Source organism: Haemaphysalis longicornis, unplaced genomic scaffold (assembly GCF_048455015.1).
Source record: "Haemaphysalis longicornis isolate Haplotype H1 unplaced genomic scaffold, Haemaphysalis longicornis Haplotype H1 scaffold_10, whole genome shotgun sequence".
Classification (NCBI taxonomy): domain Eukaryota; kingdom Metazoa; phylum Arthropoda; class Arachnida; order Ixodida; family Ixodidae; genus Haemaphysalis; species Haemaphysalis longicornis.
The window spans coordinates 6,248,290-6,264,749 of NW_027526204.1; the positions used below are offsets into that span (position 1 = coordinate 6,248,290).

General features: G+C 44.2%; 1 long non-coding RNA gene across 1 annotated transcript; it reads right to left on the reverse strand.

The window, feature by feature from the left end:
• Nucleotides 1-1,516: 1,516 nt before the first annotated feature.
• LOC144158147 (uncharacterized) lies at nucleotides 1,517-12,189 on the reverse strand. The gene is made up of 3 exons (XR_013319952.1): nucleotides 11,575-12,189; nucleotides 9,793-10,062; nucleotides 1,517-3,056 (listed from the first exon to the last, which is right to left on the reverse strand). It is a non-coding gene; the product is annotated as an uncharacterized LOC144158147 (long non-coding RNA).
• Between the last annotated feature and the right edge of the window lie 4,271 nt (nucleotides 12,190-16,460).

The window sequence follows — 16,460 nt, forward strand, 5'->3', positions numbered from 1 at the left end:
CAGAACCTAACCATGCTGTGCAGTGAAAGCAATTAGGTGTGCAGCACTTCAACCACACAAAACTTCCTTGAACCTTAAAACCCTTGGCTTCTTAGTATTGCATCAAACTTCCAATCAAGGTAGCTACCTGCAATGTTTAGTGCCTTATTCTTGAGCTGAGCAGGAAGGTTCAATATCAAGGAAGACCAAATGCAAAATGTATAGTTTCCTCCGTAATGCGGCTCATAATATAGTTCCCTCCGTACTGCGGCTCATAATCTACTTATAAAAGTTGGGTACCCAAGCCATTTATTTTCGTTTGCATTATTCTTTTTGCTTTACGGAAAAATATTCATATGGTACAGCACTTGCAAGGTTTGGTGGTATTTGGAGTTTTATAAACATACCTTTAGACTAAATGACCCCACATAGCAATAACAAGAACTGCAAACATCACAGAACAATGCATACAAGTTCCCTGGTGAAGCCCATGGTTGAAATGTAATGCCATTGTTCAGAAAACATTATTTTATCATGAGGCTAGCTTGTACATGGTGCCTTGCATTATGTCCCTGCCGGTGGATGTGGGGTCATCTGTCACTGTTGCAAATGAAAAGCCAACAGCCAGGGCCCATTAGTTTTGGCTAGTATTACGAGGTGCCTCACGGTAAGCATTCTACGTCGATAGACGTTTTTAGAGTTGACTAGAACTGAAATCAACAAAAGATTCTCTACAAAACATTCATTCTATCCGCAGCTTTAGGGTTTGCTAATTTCCATAGTTGGGTTTCCTCTGCCTTTCTTAACAACATTTTTCTTTTGATAAGAAGGTGCACAACCAAAAGCAAAAAGCTTTTCTGTAAACCTTTGGTAGCTATATAATTGTTACAAAATATTTTACTCTAAATATGGCAGCTTAAACTGAGAATATTTGCATCTAAAAACATTAAAATAAGTTTAAATTGATCATAAATTTTTAGCTGTTTTTACGCAAAACTGTACATGGGATATGAAGTGCACCACAAGGAGGGCTTTGGATTAGCTTTAGCAAATTTGGGACATTTAAGGTGCACTGAAATCTCTACACATGCGCTTTTTCACTTTCTGTATCCACCAGGAAAATGGCTGCCAATTTAGACAGCGATTCTAAATAGTAGTTGACGTGCATTTTAAAATAATCACAAACATTATAGCCACAAAATTAATTTTTACAAGTTGTAGACATTGCCCGTTACACCAGACATTGGACTACACTGTCAAGAGCTTTGACATCTACAATGACGTCTACAAAGCAGGCTTATACTGGTAGAATGTTTCATACCATAATTACTGTGTGTTCAGTGCTCACGTGTGAAGTATGGATACTGCTGCTTCAGCAAGAACCGAGGATGAGCACCCTTCCTGGTTCTGAAAAAAAATAACAGAGGAAATGCCTTAAGCAGGATTCTGAAACGGGGTTGAATGAAACAAGAATGAACAAGAAATTCTTTCAAAACATGTAAAGCAATGCAAACAAATATTTATTTCAACTTATTTCTACAGAAGACCACCTCATGAAGACTGGTGGTGGGGTATTGGCTCAAAAAAAAAGCAGAGAGCACTTATACAAATGCTACAGGGAGCCTTCGCAGCCAACAATTGTTTGAACACACCTAAACTAATCACTGTTCAACAAACTCATAAAAAATGTTTGAATGCATAAAAAACCAGTGGTAAACACAGGAAACAGTTAAAACAGAATGACGGCACAAGTTTGTCCCGTCGTTCTCTTCTGTGTCCTGGGTTTTCCTATGGTTTTTTATCCATTCAAACATGTACCAGCTAGCCCAGTCCAACGCCTTGGTATCATAAAAATATGGATAGTCGATCCTTACACAAAGTTGAAAAAAAAAGAAAGTATAAAGTAGGTGACAAAATTAAAACGACAGCAAATTGGCTGGCTTTTAATTTTAAATGATAATATAAAAAATAATGGCATGAATGAAAGTGAGCAGCACGCGAAGTACCTTGTTGCTAGCCCGACATTCCACTTTGAAGCAAAATGTCCGCTTTCAACACTACATAGGCTAAACATGCAATGAGGCATTCCTTTAGGCACACAAAATATACCATAATTGTTAAAAAAGCTACGAATTAGTTGAAAAAACCTGACCACGACAAATTGGAATTAGTGACTAGATACAGTTTCAGAAATACACAGCGACATCATATAAAAATATATGGTTCCCATACAAAGATTGATCATAACAAAAATTCAGGACATTTATCAGACTGGCATCAATGTGCAAAGCAGCTTAATGAAGGAAGACGGTCTTCACTAAAAACATGTTAATATTGGGAGCTCATGTGCTTCCCTGCAAGTTGGGTGTGTAAACCCACTGACATCTTAACTAACCCGCCTGAATCATCACTTGATAGACATTGAGGAATTTTACGAATTTGTTTATTGTAGCCAGCTGTCTAGTTTATTTCCCTATTTTTCTTGGCATTTCGTGTCTAATTCTAAATTTGGTGACTAGATAGCTTTTACTATGGTCATGCACTGGTGACAACGAATATTTGATTTTACTTTAAAAAAATTTCAGTTTTGTTTTATTGCTCACCAGCCAACGATCTGAAATATCAGAGGCGCTTAAAACGTACGTTGGCATTTCCTTCCTGCAGTGTAGTACAACTAATCATGACTTTTACCATAATTTGTTCACAAATCGTAATATGTGGAAAGTATTCAGCTTAATGAAAATGTCATTTCAGAAGCATGCACAATCAACAAGGCGTCAATGACTCTCATGACGTCGTCCACTTGTTTCTGTCACAAATAACCTGAGTGCAGACACATTCCACCGAAGACGAAGGTAACATGCCCTCTTGGGTGATGAATATTTAAAAAGCCTTACGAGTAAATTTGCTGCTGAGCACGTGAAATTGTGGCATTAAAACAAAAGATCCCTCTGCGGCATCTTTCACTTGGAGGAGCGCTTGACCACAAACTTTGAGAAGCTGGAAAATGCTCCATGAACCGCTCCAGCCAGCAGAAACGATGCAGGACACAAGTTGGTAGGCGGACCGTTGGCATCCTGCGATTGTGAAGATATTTCCCAGTCGAAAAACACAACAGAAAAATACGACAGAATGATCCTGTGAGGGAATGGGACATCCTGTAGTCTGTAGTAAATCCTGTCCTGTATTCTGTAGTAAATCCTGTTCTGTATTCTGTAGTAAATCCTGTCCTGTAGTCTGTAGTTAATCCTGTCCTGTAGTCTGTCGTAAATCCTGTCCTGTAGTCTGTAGTAAATCCTGCCCTGTAGTCTGTAGTAAATCCTGTTCTGTAGTCTGTAGTAAATCCTGTTCTGTAGTCTGTAGTAAATCCTGTCATGTCTGTTTTCGTAGTAAATCCTGTCATGTCTCCAAGTTCAACTAGTTTGGCATAAGAAATTTACTTCCCGTGATGTTTTTTCTATTAATTACCTGAAGTATGCAGGATATGCATAACAACTTCAATAAAAATATGACCAACAAACATAAGCATTTGGGGTCATTCTTGCCTTTCTGGTACAAGCTTGAAATTGTTTTCAGTGAATAACTGATTTCAGAAAGCTGTACCAAAAGGCATTTAAGCAATGCAACTAGTGGTACATTCATGCATGCAATACAAAAGTTTGATGTTACGCAGACTGCACATGCCTGATCACAGTCCGAAACAAAAAGCAGTTTGCGGTGCTTATCCATTTTATTTTCCTCTTTTTACAACACTGTTCCTGGGCACTACCGGGGCTTCACTTTTTGTCATGGAGAGGCTTTTACTGCCCTCTTATGTTGCTGTTACACCAAACAAATTATTTTTATTTCATTGCCAAATATAAAAACAAAATGTGGAGCGTTATTTGTATGCTCCATGATCGTGCTGACTTGGAAACGGTCAGAACTATAATTTCTTTTAGTACAAAACAGCTTTCATCCGCACGTCATGCGAAACTGCGCCTGCTGCAAATTCACGGGAACCTGGACGCTGGTACACGCCGGACACGGAAACTCGTGGATCCAGCAGCCGCTGGAACGTAACGCTGGAACACGCCCGAGACCACGCCGTCTCTAGCGAATAGCGTGGCCGATGCTCGCGCTCTGCCTTTTTTTAATAGCCGTGTAATTGCAAACCCGCGTAGCTGTTAACAAGAAATACAGAAGTTATTCCTTCAGGGAAACCTCAGTAGCGCTACAAAATTTAGCCAGACTCATTTGGGCACTTTTCAGCTGATTTGGCCGTGCTTCGGAAGCAGGGCCAAATCGCGTCCCATCATCGCGTTCCGTCAATGACGATCAACCTGTTCATAAAAGCAAATTTATTCTCCCCGATAGAAAAAAATAATAAACGAGCTTCGACAATAACCGTTCGAAAATTCGTTCCGTATATTAGTTAGGGCCATTAAAACACAAGTGAACAAATATTTCTTTTACACTGCAAAACGTGAGAGAACGTGAGAAAATTAAAATGGAAAGTCAATCTTTAGCTGGAATGCTTGCCTTTGTGAACCTTGTTCCGTTGCATTCGCACAGCAAGGCGTGGAAGGGTATCCTGTGGCGAAAAGCGCACGTCTCTGTGGTGCTGCACTATCTTGAAGAGTACGCACACACGATACCTGCCGAAGTCACGCAGGGATCGTTGCAAGTTCAGTCGATTGTCGAAGCACATCACATGTATTCCAAATCGCGCTGCCTGCGAGATTCGTCGCATTCACTCACATTAAAGTGCCAATTATGCCAAGCACCCCGGTTAGTCGTCGCTGGAGGAGTCCTCACATCGAGATGCTTGAAATCCGGACCACTGATCTTGCTTTTACCACAGCTTCCGAAGCTTCAAATGTTGCTGCTGACAGTCCGCGGAGACATAAGATGCACGTTTTTACAAAAAAGTTAAGCCTAACTTCAACTAGGCAAAGCGCCGATGTGAAATGTGAACGAGCCACTGGGCCACGCAGCCACCGCAAATTTTGACCGGGAGTCGAAAAGCAGGAAGGAACAAAGCAGGAGGGAACAAAGGAAGGGTAAGGAGGGAACCGGCCGATCACGAGAAGTTGTTTCGCGACCCCTCCTGACCCCTCTCGATTCTTCGTATTGTGGTCTCCCCGTCCCGCGAGTTCTGTCGCGCCGCGACATGCCTTCAGTGGTGACGATGCTTCCCCGAACTTCTTCCAGAGGACCGGGCTAGAGGGAAGGCGCGCGTTTTCTTTCTTTCTACATTTATTTTTTTAACACATCTCGGCAATGCAGCGAGTTCACTGGCGCCGTTTCTTTTTTTTTTTTTCACACAGGTAGCGGCAACTGGTTCGCTGTTTTTAAAATCTTATTTTAACTATTTCGCTTGATTGGACACATCTTTCGCGTTAAAATAAACAAATTGCTCGCTAAAAAAACAAAACAAAACAACAGCACGCAGATTGAAACAATGGGGCTCTCAAAGACACCCAGAAATACATGTCAGAATGTGCACTGCAATTATTACACCACGTCTTCAAAAAGCACATCTTGCTTGTTTTTTATGCGTCCGTTTTGCCGAGGGGCTACCCCTGTTGCCTGATTCTTTTATCAAACATTGTCCACAGTACAATATATGCAATTGCAATTCACTCGAAGAACCCGAGGAATTTCCGAAGTTCTCTATGTATCCCTTTTTTTTATTATGGGGCTACGCTTAGATGCTCCAACATTAGTGTGATTTGTGCTAAGTTGCGTTGTTAATTGCAAATTTGTAGTGAAGGTTTTTTCCAACACGGCCGGAATGCTAATGGCCGCAATGCAACAAACGTTCATTACAACGGACGCTTGCAATGCAATTGAACGAGATGACCGTCACTCGCACGCAGCATTGTTTCCGTGCACCGCACGCTAAAAAAGTGGGATTTTGCTGCACCGCACGGGCCGCAAACACCAAGTTTCGGAGCATCTGCGTCGATCGCGGCGCTGGAATACAACCAGTCCACCCCTTAACCGGCGCGCGGCATTCCCGTGTCTAGCCAAGCAGCGGCACCATACCATCCCGTACTATCCCGTTCGTGCTATCCCCTTCGCATTGGCTAAAGCCCTGTCCCCAAAGGCAATGTCCCCATGTTATTCGATGCTCTCCAGCAACCTCCCCGCGTTGCTGTCGTTCTGCGCGGCGTTTTCCTATGTATTCCGTTCTTTCCGGGCTATTCCATCGCTCTCCTAATGCTGGAAAACGCGGGGTTTTCCGACAGGGTAAGCAAAAAATTTTGTAGCAATACTGAACGGTCTGCCATGTGACACTTTCGCAATGGATCTAAACTTCTCTTTCACACTATAAAAATCTGCAGGGACTACAAAATGATCTGTCGCATGGCAGATAATAATGGTAATTACGGAATGCTGAATGTAGTGGCTGAAGGACAGTCTGTGGGCCAACAGAAGTTTGTGTAGTGCCTACAGGGTGTTGCACAAAAACTGTAGTACAACAGAAATGTCTCATGCGACAGAAATTTTGTAGTTCTATTACAAAGGTTTTTGTAGTGGGGACTGCAGAATGTCGGTCGCATGATAGATATGTCTGTTGTACTACATAAATTTCTGTCGTACGACAGACATTCTGTCATCATTCTGCAGAGATTCCTGTCTCACAACAGACCATCCTGCATTCCCAACAGAAATTCCTGTTGTGCGACAGAAATGCCTGTCGTACGGCAGATTTTCTGTAGTTGTACTACAGAAATTTCTGTCGCACGACAGGCCACCCTGTAGTCCCAACAGAAATTCCTGTCGTGCGACAGAAATGCCTGTCGTACGACAAATTTTCTGTAGTTGTACTACAGAACTTCCTGTCGCACGACAGACCATCCTGCAGTCCCAACAGAAATCCCTGTCGTGCGACAGAAATTTCTGTCGTGCGACAGAAATTTCTGTTGTGCGACAGAAATTCCTGTTGTGTTTTTCGACTGGGTTCTGTTTAGTAGATGCTCTTCTTTTTGTACCACTGTTTATTTCACCTTTAACAAGCAGCTGAACTCCTTAACGTTCGCATAATAAAATGCTGCAATGCGGAACAGTTAGCAGGGTTACCTCAATTTTGCTTTTCTACGAATTAACACAATGTAGGTAATCTGCACACAACTACAATCAAACTACAATTTTCACCTACTTCACTGCTAACATCAGCGTTTGACTGCTCAAGCACAAATACAGGTTAGACATGTGAGCAATCTGCTAAACGTATCCCCACAAACTGAACAATCAGGCATCAGAAATCGGCAAGGAAGGAGGTGTCACGTTTAAATGGCACTTTTTTTGTTCAAAACATAAACAACACCTGGAAGCTTGAAGCGTGAGAGGGGGTCTTTCACGCTGACAATGTCAGAACATAGCTTGCTAGTGGGCACCTGCACGATGTGCACAATGTGTTTCTTGAAAATGCGTGCGAAAGTTTGATTGATGTGTAGGACGAGAATTGCAGCACGTTTTGACACAGGCCTTGTGGACGCTTCTGCCTGCTAATGTCAATGTGGATTCTTGCTAGTCGCCCTCTTCGCTTCTTTCTGAATATAATGCTTTAGGCATTATATTCAGGACAACGACTGCATCAAAACGTGCAGCAATTACCTACGTCCCACACATCGGTGAAACTCTCGCACACATTTTCAAGACACGCAGTGCATACATTGTGCATGTGCCCACTAGCAAGCTGCGTTCTTACATTGTCAGCGTGAGAGACCCCCTCTCACGCTCCAAGCTTCCGGGTATTGTTTATTAGATTCCATGCGCTGAATGCAAATCAGTGTACATTGGCGAAACGGGCAATCTGCACAGAAGATTAATGCAGCACTGGAACGAAGTGAACAAGGGCCATGCAAAAACAAGTCCACTGGCAGAGCACCGTGAGAGGACGGGACACGTGGTCGACTGGAACAAGACAAAATTGCTGACAACTGAGTGCAATCTATCTTCTCGATTACTGCTCGAGCCCCTCATTGTTCAGACGACGCCCAACATTATCAACATAATGGATGGCAATCTGCACCATATCTATGCAAACTCATTGCGCCGCGTAATGCCCAATATATAGCTTCGTTTTCCACGACACATGCTCACCGTGAACAAGCAACAAACCGTTAAATGGCTTTCTTGACTTGGTCAGTGACCTACGTTTCATCACTGCAATAATGCTTTTACCTGCCTACACGGCATTCCGTCAAACACTGGACTACACCACATGAGCCATTGGCGTTCTTAACCTGCACCAGAGTATATAACCTTTCACTACTGCTATGAGATAGACCCATAAACGCACTTCAATATGGCCTTTATATTTAGCTCTTGGAAACATTATGTAAAATTTTACCTTTAAGTTGCACCTGCTACAGCAGCTGGTACTATACCAAAAACATGAAAAAAAAAACGGTGGTTTAACACGCCAAAGCTACACTTGGGATATGGGAAGCACTGTAGGGGAAGGCTTCGCATTAATTTTGACCATCTGGGTATTTTTGTGCGCATCGAAATCTCCAAACACGGGCGTCTTTACGTGTTGCCTCCATCTGAAAAGCGGCTACACCAAACGGTATCTAACCGACATTCGCCTCCACAACACACCACCCTAGCCACGGCAGTGGGTTAAACATATGAAATAAAGCGAGTTTTGGAGTGCAAATGAAAATATTAATCACACGTCTTATTTTCCCAATCGATGTACCTTTTGAAATCCACCATGCAATCCCCCCTCCCCTACCGGCCTACCAAAACACCTTTGTCTCAAGAGGTAATCAGGCTGTTGTTAATGAAGTAAGTATTTACAATCCGAGACTTGCCACCGTTAAAGTCATGCACTTTGTTTTAGAGATAAGTGACATTAGCCATTTGCAGCACCAGGAGTTAATTGTGTTAAGATCAGATTGAAAGCATTGACGGTAGTAGTTGAAAGAAATTGTGATAAATTACAACATCATCTGCAAATAGACCTACATGGGAGGATATGCAACATGGAAGATAGACCAAGCAACCTGCCTGGGGGGACAACAAAGTGGCACGAGCAAAAGAAGTATATAGTTATTAGAAGTAAACTGCATTTGAGAAGAATGAAAATCTTTTGCTCAAGTGAGGACATTAGGGTGAAGTTTGAGAAGTAGTCTGTGGTGTGCAATGCGATTGAATGCTTTAGAAAAATCGAGAAAAACTACCGCAGTGTGTAAGCCTGTGTCAATGGATCAATGTAGATCGTGAACAAATCCTGAAAGTTGTGTTTCTCAAGTAACCCTTGTGAAAACCGTGGTGATACTCGAATGTGATATTGTGATTTTATAAATAATTAGCGACCTGAGAGTGGATGAAATGTTTCCTGACCTTGCATATGGTGCTTGTTAGGGAAATTTAATGGTGAAGTACCGTCTCCTGATTTAAAGACTGGTGCTACCTCGACTATCTTCCAACCATTGAGATTAGTGCCTGTCATGAGAGACTGCGAAAAAAGCGCTGTCAGAATTCTACAGACTGCGGGATGTACTTTTCGGTATAGTATGATTATTACCAGTATGATCTGAAGTAGACCAGTTTGTATTGCAAGTTTAAAATCATATCGAAAGATCCTAAATGTTTGCTTGGCTTGATTACATACGAATACTTGCTTCAAAGTCAGTTCAATTTCTCTTCTTGCCCTTTAGTCGTCAGCCCCAGATTCCCTTCAATATCTCTGCTAAGCAATGACACGCTCCATACGCACAGCACTGCTTCATGAAAATGTTTCAAATAATCAGAGGCCACAGCACTGCTAACAGGTATACATCATGGCAAGTTCCACAACATGCAATAACTAACCTGAAAGTACATAATCGGTGGGTGCACCGATATGGCAGCAGTGCCTGGACCGATGTGTCGAGCAAATGCGCTGACTTCTGAACGGGTGGTCCAAGCGGCCAGATGATGGATGAATGACCATTCCTGGTGGCAAAGCGTACGGAGCACCAACGAAAGGCCAGGCAGTACTTGGGTACAGCAGGTGCAGTGTCGGTTGGCCAAGGGAGGCCCTGGCAAAGCCTTTGGAACTGGACTGGAAGGCAGCTGACCCAGGACAGCCAGCAGCAGCACCTGCAGGTGCATAATCTGTGAGTGTGCTGACACTTGTTGAAATACAAGAAGAGCACACACAAAGCACGAATGCTTACATCAAGTAGATTTTTAATCGTTTAAAGACAGTAACCTCCAAGGCACTAATATGAACATTCCCGGAACACCCCAAGTGAAATTTGGGTCACAGTAAGAATGTATTTATTAGACCCGCAGGTACTGTGAGTGGGGTATGCATGATATATGCAAAGCTAGCTACTGAGCTAATTTGCATGGAACGCATGCTAGCAGCTCATCTGTATCCCTTGCTTTCAATCGGAACTGGTGTGTGATAGTTGAAGCTCCTCCATTTCAATGTCTGACTTGTATCTGCACGTTCAATTCTCCAATATAAATCGAGTTGAGTGAGTGCCTACAGCTTTCGTGTTAGTCTCTGTATGGCCTGCGGTTTCGCGAAAATGAGAACTTGCGAATTGGCTCAATTTTCTGCACTAATTTAAACAATACATATGCCTCTGATATCAAGCCCCAGACTTCCCGAGAGCTACTCTGACAGAATCGGCAGGCGCCTCGTAGGCGTTGTGAAATCTCCCCCACTACCCCGAGACTATGCTAACTCCCTGCGAGGCCACATGCGCGCATTTCACCTTCAATTTGCACGTATGTGAATTCTATACCTCTATGAACTCTCAGACGGGCGTCGTCATATTCGTGCCGGACTCGTGAAGCTCGGCAACGTAAATTACCGCACTCGCTCGCTGGCGCGCGGCCCGAACTCTCTCACCGTTTCCGGCCCTTGCATACTATTTTCTCCACCTTGCACTTTGTAAATTCTCATGTTTAACTACACCTCGTGCGCCCTCATCTCTTGCCTGCTTTTCTTCCAGCACAACTCCGTCAGCACCCGGTCGACGCGTACGCTGTCGGGGCGCGTTGGCGAGCGAGTACGGCAATTTCGCTGTTGTCGAGCTTCACGAGAACAGCACACATATCGCACAAGACCGCGAGGCGTACGGTCGCCGGTCTCGCGAGCGCAATAGCTGCGAAGCGCACTGCACGGAATTCGTGGGGGGGGGGGGGGGGAGAGATTTCACAACACCTACGAGACGCCAGCCATGGAATCACGTGTACGCGTTTTCACATGCACTTCCAGGGAACCTCCTGTTCATGTTATTTCTTGGTATACCGCGGGTATTCACGAGGGAGGACTAATCACAGCGTTGTGCCACTCACGCGAAATTGCGACTGCGATCTGCAACCGCAAAGGCACTGTTTGAGAGACACATAAACAAACGCCCCGGTGATGTGAAATTATTAGCAGCCGTGTACCATAGCGCGAGCATCGTAGCCAAGGTCTAGCTTCAGCGTAAATTGATGCTGACTTCTGCGGAAACGGTGGACTGGGCGCCAAACAAGTATACTAACTCACGTAGGCTCTCAGAGCAAACAAGATGCGGGTCTAGCGAATTACTGACCCATAAACACCAGAACTCGTTCCAACCAAATACAGAATAATAAAAAATGCGTACTTACCCGAGCAAAAACGATGTTTCCAACGTACAATTCTCCTTCACTGTCGTCTTCATCTCGCGGACACACGAACACGCTTTGTTCTGATGCAATGTCATCCACTTTTGACGCGCAGTATTTTATCCGGCGATGATCGTTCTTCCGGGGTCCCCATGTTCAACACACGCCTAGGTTGGAAGGGTAGACATCACCCATAAAGCTTCTATAACTATGATTTAAGCTTGAAATAGATAAAACAGATTAAATCACGCCACCAACCACTCGGCACAAAACGCCATGAAAAAACACACACAAAAGTGAGAGATAGTTGCCAGACTTCAAATGCAGCACCTCTATGTTTGACGAAAATTGTGTTACTACTGTAATGTTGGTAATTATCTTTCTGCTTTCAAAGTCTGAAATGTGTTTATAACTTAAATTTAAGGTTTTTAAACACAAAAAGTGAATACACATAAAGTAATTGACATATATACTGATATTGTAAAGAGGTTTGACGTTTGTTTTGGTTTTGTTTTCACGGCGGGCTTCTCAAGAGAGAACGTGCGAGAAAACGAGCTACTTTGGGTTTAGGAAGAGGGCGGTAAATGTCGGCGTGATAGAAAGCAAGGAACAGGTGCTTACCCTGGTCGTTAAAAAAGGAGCTAATGAAACCCTCACGTAAAAAAAAAAAAAAAAACACCTCCGACGAGGAGTCGAACCATTGACCTACAAATCAGTAAATGGACGCGTTAACGAACGGCTATGCCAGCGGGCGGTGTTAGAGACGCCTAAAACAACTCTATACTTACGTAAGTTGTCAACGAATATTGTCGCTTGTGTCTAGTCATCGCCTCCTTTAACGATGGTCTAGTTTATGCTGCATTTTTTAAATTCTGGCTGTCCTAACGCTTGTTTCTCGCGCACCGGTCTTGCAGACGAGGCCGCATTGCTAGCGCTGCAAGCGATTGAGCCAAAGCTCCATTATTTGACTCAAGAAAAGCTATCGCAGTCAACCCGACCTTTTCTGCGCAAGCCACGGCAGCCACGAAATAAATGGAATGTGCCGTTAGAATTATGGCGTTGATAACGCTTGTTTGACCGGCACCGTCTTGCAGACAAGCAACGTCGCTCTAATACTACAAGCGATGTCACTCCTGGCATGTCAGGCGCATCAAACCCATCGTGTAAAACGACTGCTAACAGTGCGAAAACCTCTGAGTTTGTAACAAGTGGGGATTTGCGGTGGCGGCGACGTAATAGGTACAGCAAGCAGGTAGGCAGAACAGCAGCGTAGGGTTACAACCTTTCCCCGAAAAAAAAAAACGGGCCTTCCGGGGGGGGGGGGGGGGGAGGGGGAGGAGGGGGGATTGTGTTGAAAAAAGACGCCATGTTTTTTAACATGCAGTGCCATTTATTGTAGTGTTTTCTTAGAGAGAAATCAACATAACGTTTGTACTGAAAGAGATTGAGAGCTTCGTTAATCGCTCTGCATGTGCTTCACTGAAAAGTAACCGCAATTGCTGACCGCGGCGGTTTCGTTATTTTTGTTATTTTGTTATTTCGTTATTTTGTTATTTTGTTCGTTATTTTGTTCTTCCCTTAGGTCCCCCTCCATCTGAGGCAGCGCGCTCGCCCGCGTATTTTCTCTGCTCGCGTGTCTTTGCGCAGCTCGACACGTATTTATCGTCTTAGTTGTTGAATTGACGCTTATAAAACGCCAAAACGGGCATAATCACGGCACAAAAGCCAAAAAACCGGCTGATGACGGCTGGTTTTAGATATGGACCGGCAACCGGCGCGCTGTTTAAAAAACCGGTCGGGCCGGTCCAGAACCAGGAAGGTGGCAACCCTACGGCAGCGACGAGCGAAAATGATTTTACACGACCGCCCCCGTCGGCCTGCGCAAAAAAGAAGATAAAACCCCTGCATACACGCCCTCGAAGAAAGCTGTACAGCCGATTCAGTTTGTTGTGGACGAAGAGCAACCGAGGCTGCAGCCACAAACGATTGCGCTTGCCGTGGTATGAGCCAAAGCATATCTTCACATAGTTATGTTATCGTCCGTCTGACTGTTACTTACTGAAGGGAAAATTCAGAACACAAACGTTGACGTCTAGCGTCTATGCCAGACATAGACGCTGCTGCTTAGGCCCTAAAAACCACCTTCATGGCGTCTGTCGGTTCTGTCTGATGGCGCGCTCGCGGCGCTGATTACGAACGAGGCGTCTGTTGGCGTTGACTTATCGTGTTGGCGAGCCGGTAAACGCCATCACGGTTAAACTCCCTGTTGGAAGACTACGCTGTTGGGACGATAGAGTGCCGACAGAGCTTCTTATTGGCCCCACAAACGCCAGCAAGGTTAAACTCCCTGTTGGAAGACTAGGCTATTGGAACGATAGAGTGCCAACAGAACTTCGTATTGGCCCCACAGGCGTGCTGTGAGCCCAACAAGAAAGTCTTGTTGGAATTTTTGCCCGGGGCATAATAATACGGGAACAAATTCTTAGGTAAATTCGATTTCGTTGAGGACACCGATGCCTCGCGTAAAAGTTTTATTTATAGGACTACAAGGGGCATTTTGTAGCCTTTCCTTCCCGTGCACCCAGACATCGAAACGAACCTTGTGATACACTCGAAGCAGTAGATTAGTGCAGAGTGGAATTTAAACATTCAGAACGTTTTGTTCAATTTACGAACAGCAATTTTATAGCCTTTCCCCTGGTCTATGTGGAGAGTTCATATTTATTCTCTCAACGGGCGGTGAAATAGTGCAATGTGCGGTTTAAACATTCAGCCTGTTTTTGTGCAATTTTGCATGCTTGCATTCACACACCGTTCTTTTAGGCACCCTAACGATAAGGTGCCGTGGTAACACCCCAATCGAGAAGAAATACTTTTTAGCACCCCTTTAACGGTCATAGCACCCTATGAAACTGTTGATTACACCCCTGAATTTTGGCACCCTCGAGGTGGGGTGCCCGAGCAATATTTGGGTGCTTGAAAGGTGCAAAAAGGGTGCAAAATGTTCAGTACACCCTCCTTGCACCTTAAAGGGTGTAAAAATGTTAAGATTTACACCCCTTAATATGTGGCACCCTCATGATTGGGTGCCGGAGCAATGTTTTAGTCCTTAAAAGGTGCAAAAAGGGTGCAAAATGTTGAGTGCACCCTTTTAGCACCTTTAAGGGTGTTAAAAAGTTTAGTGTGTAATTGACCACGTCGCGAGCAATGAGCTTCGGGTGCTTGACTCGGACAGGGAGGGTTCCTTTGTTGTATTGTTCTTTTCCTTTGTTCCTTTGTTGCCTGAGGCTCTTTTTGGCCATAAGGCTTTGACAGCAGTTGAGAAAAGCTTTAAGAAATCGGGTGTTAACTTGGTGGAACGAAAGAAAGAGGCATGCTCCTTGCTGATAGACACGAATTTGGGCAAGTTGGCCTAATGGGCAAAAAAGGCTAATAAGCTTCACCTTGACGTTTTCTACACAGCCAAAACCCAAAAGCCAGGAACCATGTTTAAGGTAACTGTTTCCGAGCGACACACGTGGCAGTAGTGTGGATATGGTTTTTACAGAAGTGTCTTTCCAACTTGCACGTTGATGATCCCTTCCTCGTCCCCAATTCCCATGGTGTAGTGAATTTTTTGGAAACGCTTCGCCTTTCTCACTGCTCTGCTATTAGCATAGATGTGGAAGACCTGTTCTGTTCGTTTCCCCATGACGATCTTTAGCCCGCTGTGAAGGAGTGCATTACGATTGATAATGGTGAAATGGCATTCAAAAATGTAAGCGGCATACCTGTTCCAGCTTTCTTGGAACTTCTGACTTTTTATTAGAACTCTTTGGTTATTTGCCGGAATGGTGTAGTGTACACGCAGAAGTCGGGAGTATGTATCGGCTCGCGAGTGGCACGAATTCTAAGTGACATTTTTCTTGCCAAAGTTGATCGCTCTCTTGAGAGGGACCTGAACCACATGGCCAATAAAGTTTTCCGTTACGTAGACGACCACCTGGTTATTTTTGAGGATTTCTCCAGCCTAAGAGCGACCGTTGATATTTTAAAAGTATTTGGGCAAAGGGGTTTGGGACTCAATTTCACGATTGAAACAACAAAACAGAATGGCATCCAGTATCTGGATCTGTATCTTCGGTTTGATAAGGTGCATGTCTGCTGGATGTATGCGCCACGATCGGTCGCCACGATCGGACCATACGAAGCTTCTAAGAAGCGCTATTGCCTTGTCATTTTTCACTCAGCCGTTTCGAAATCGTGCCAACACTTGATGACAAAGAGCTTCAATGAGCAAGTTAAAAAGTTAAAGGAAGGCCGGATTTCCACAGGACCTCTTGATGACAAACAGCTTCGATGAGCAAGTTAAAAGTTAAGGGAGGCCGGATTTCCACAGCACCTCTTGTCATGGTCGTGTGAAAAACTTGTAAAATTCCCAAAAACAAAGTACGGCGGCCGGGATGTTGCAGAGGACACACAAAAGCCCTACAAAGTTGCCGTCATCCCATACATTCATACAAATAATTTACGCACCGCCTATAAATGTGGGCCATCGCTATGGAGTGCAAGTGGCTATAACGGACCGCAACAAGTTGCGTTCTGTATCGGGCTGGCTTGACAGAAAGATACAGCGGGGAAGTGATAAGAAAAGGGTTGGATGTGGTGTCAACCACAAGAACCGGTATGTCGCATGCGCAACGGGAGTTGTGTACAGCATTCCTTTACCGTGCGGTCGAACTTACGTTGGACACTTATGTTCGCCGCTGTATCGATGTGCGTTTGCGAGAACATGAAGTGTCATTGAAAGGCCATGCATCATCCCATCTTTCTTCGCATTGTGCTAAGTGCAGCCAATGCAAACCTAATTTTCCTGCCATTAACATTTTATTTAGGCACCGTGATCAAAC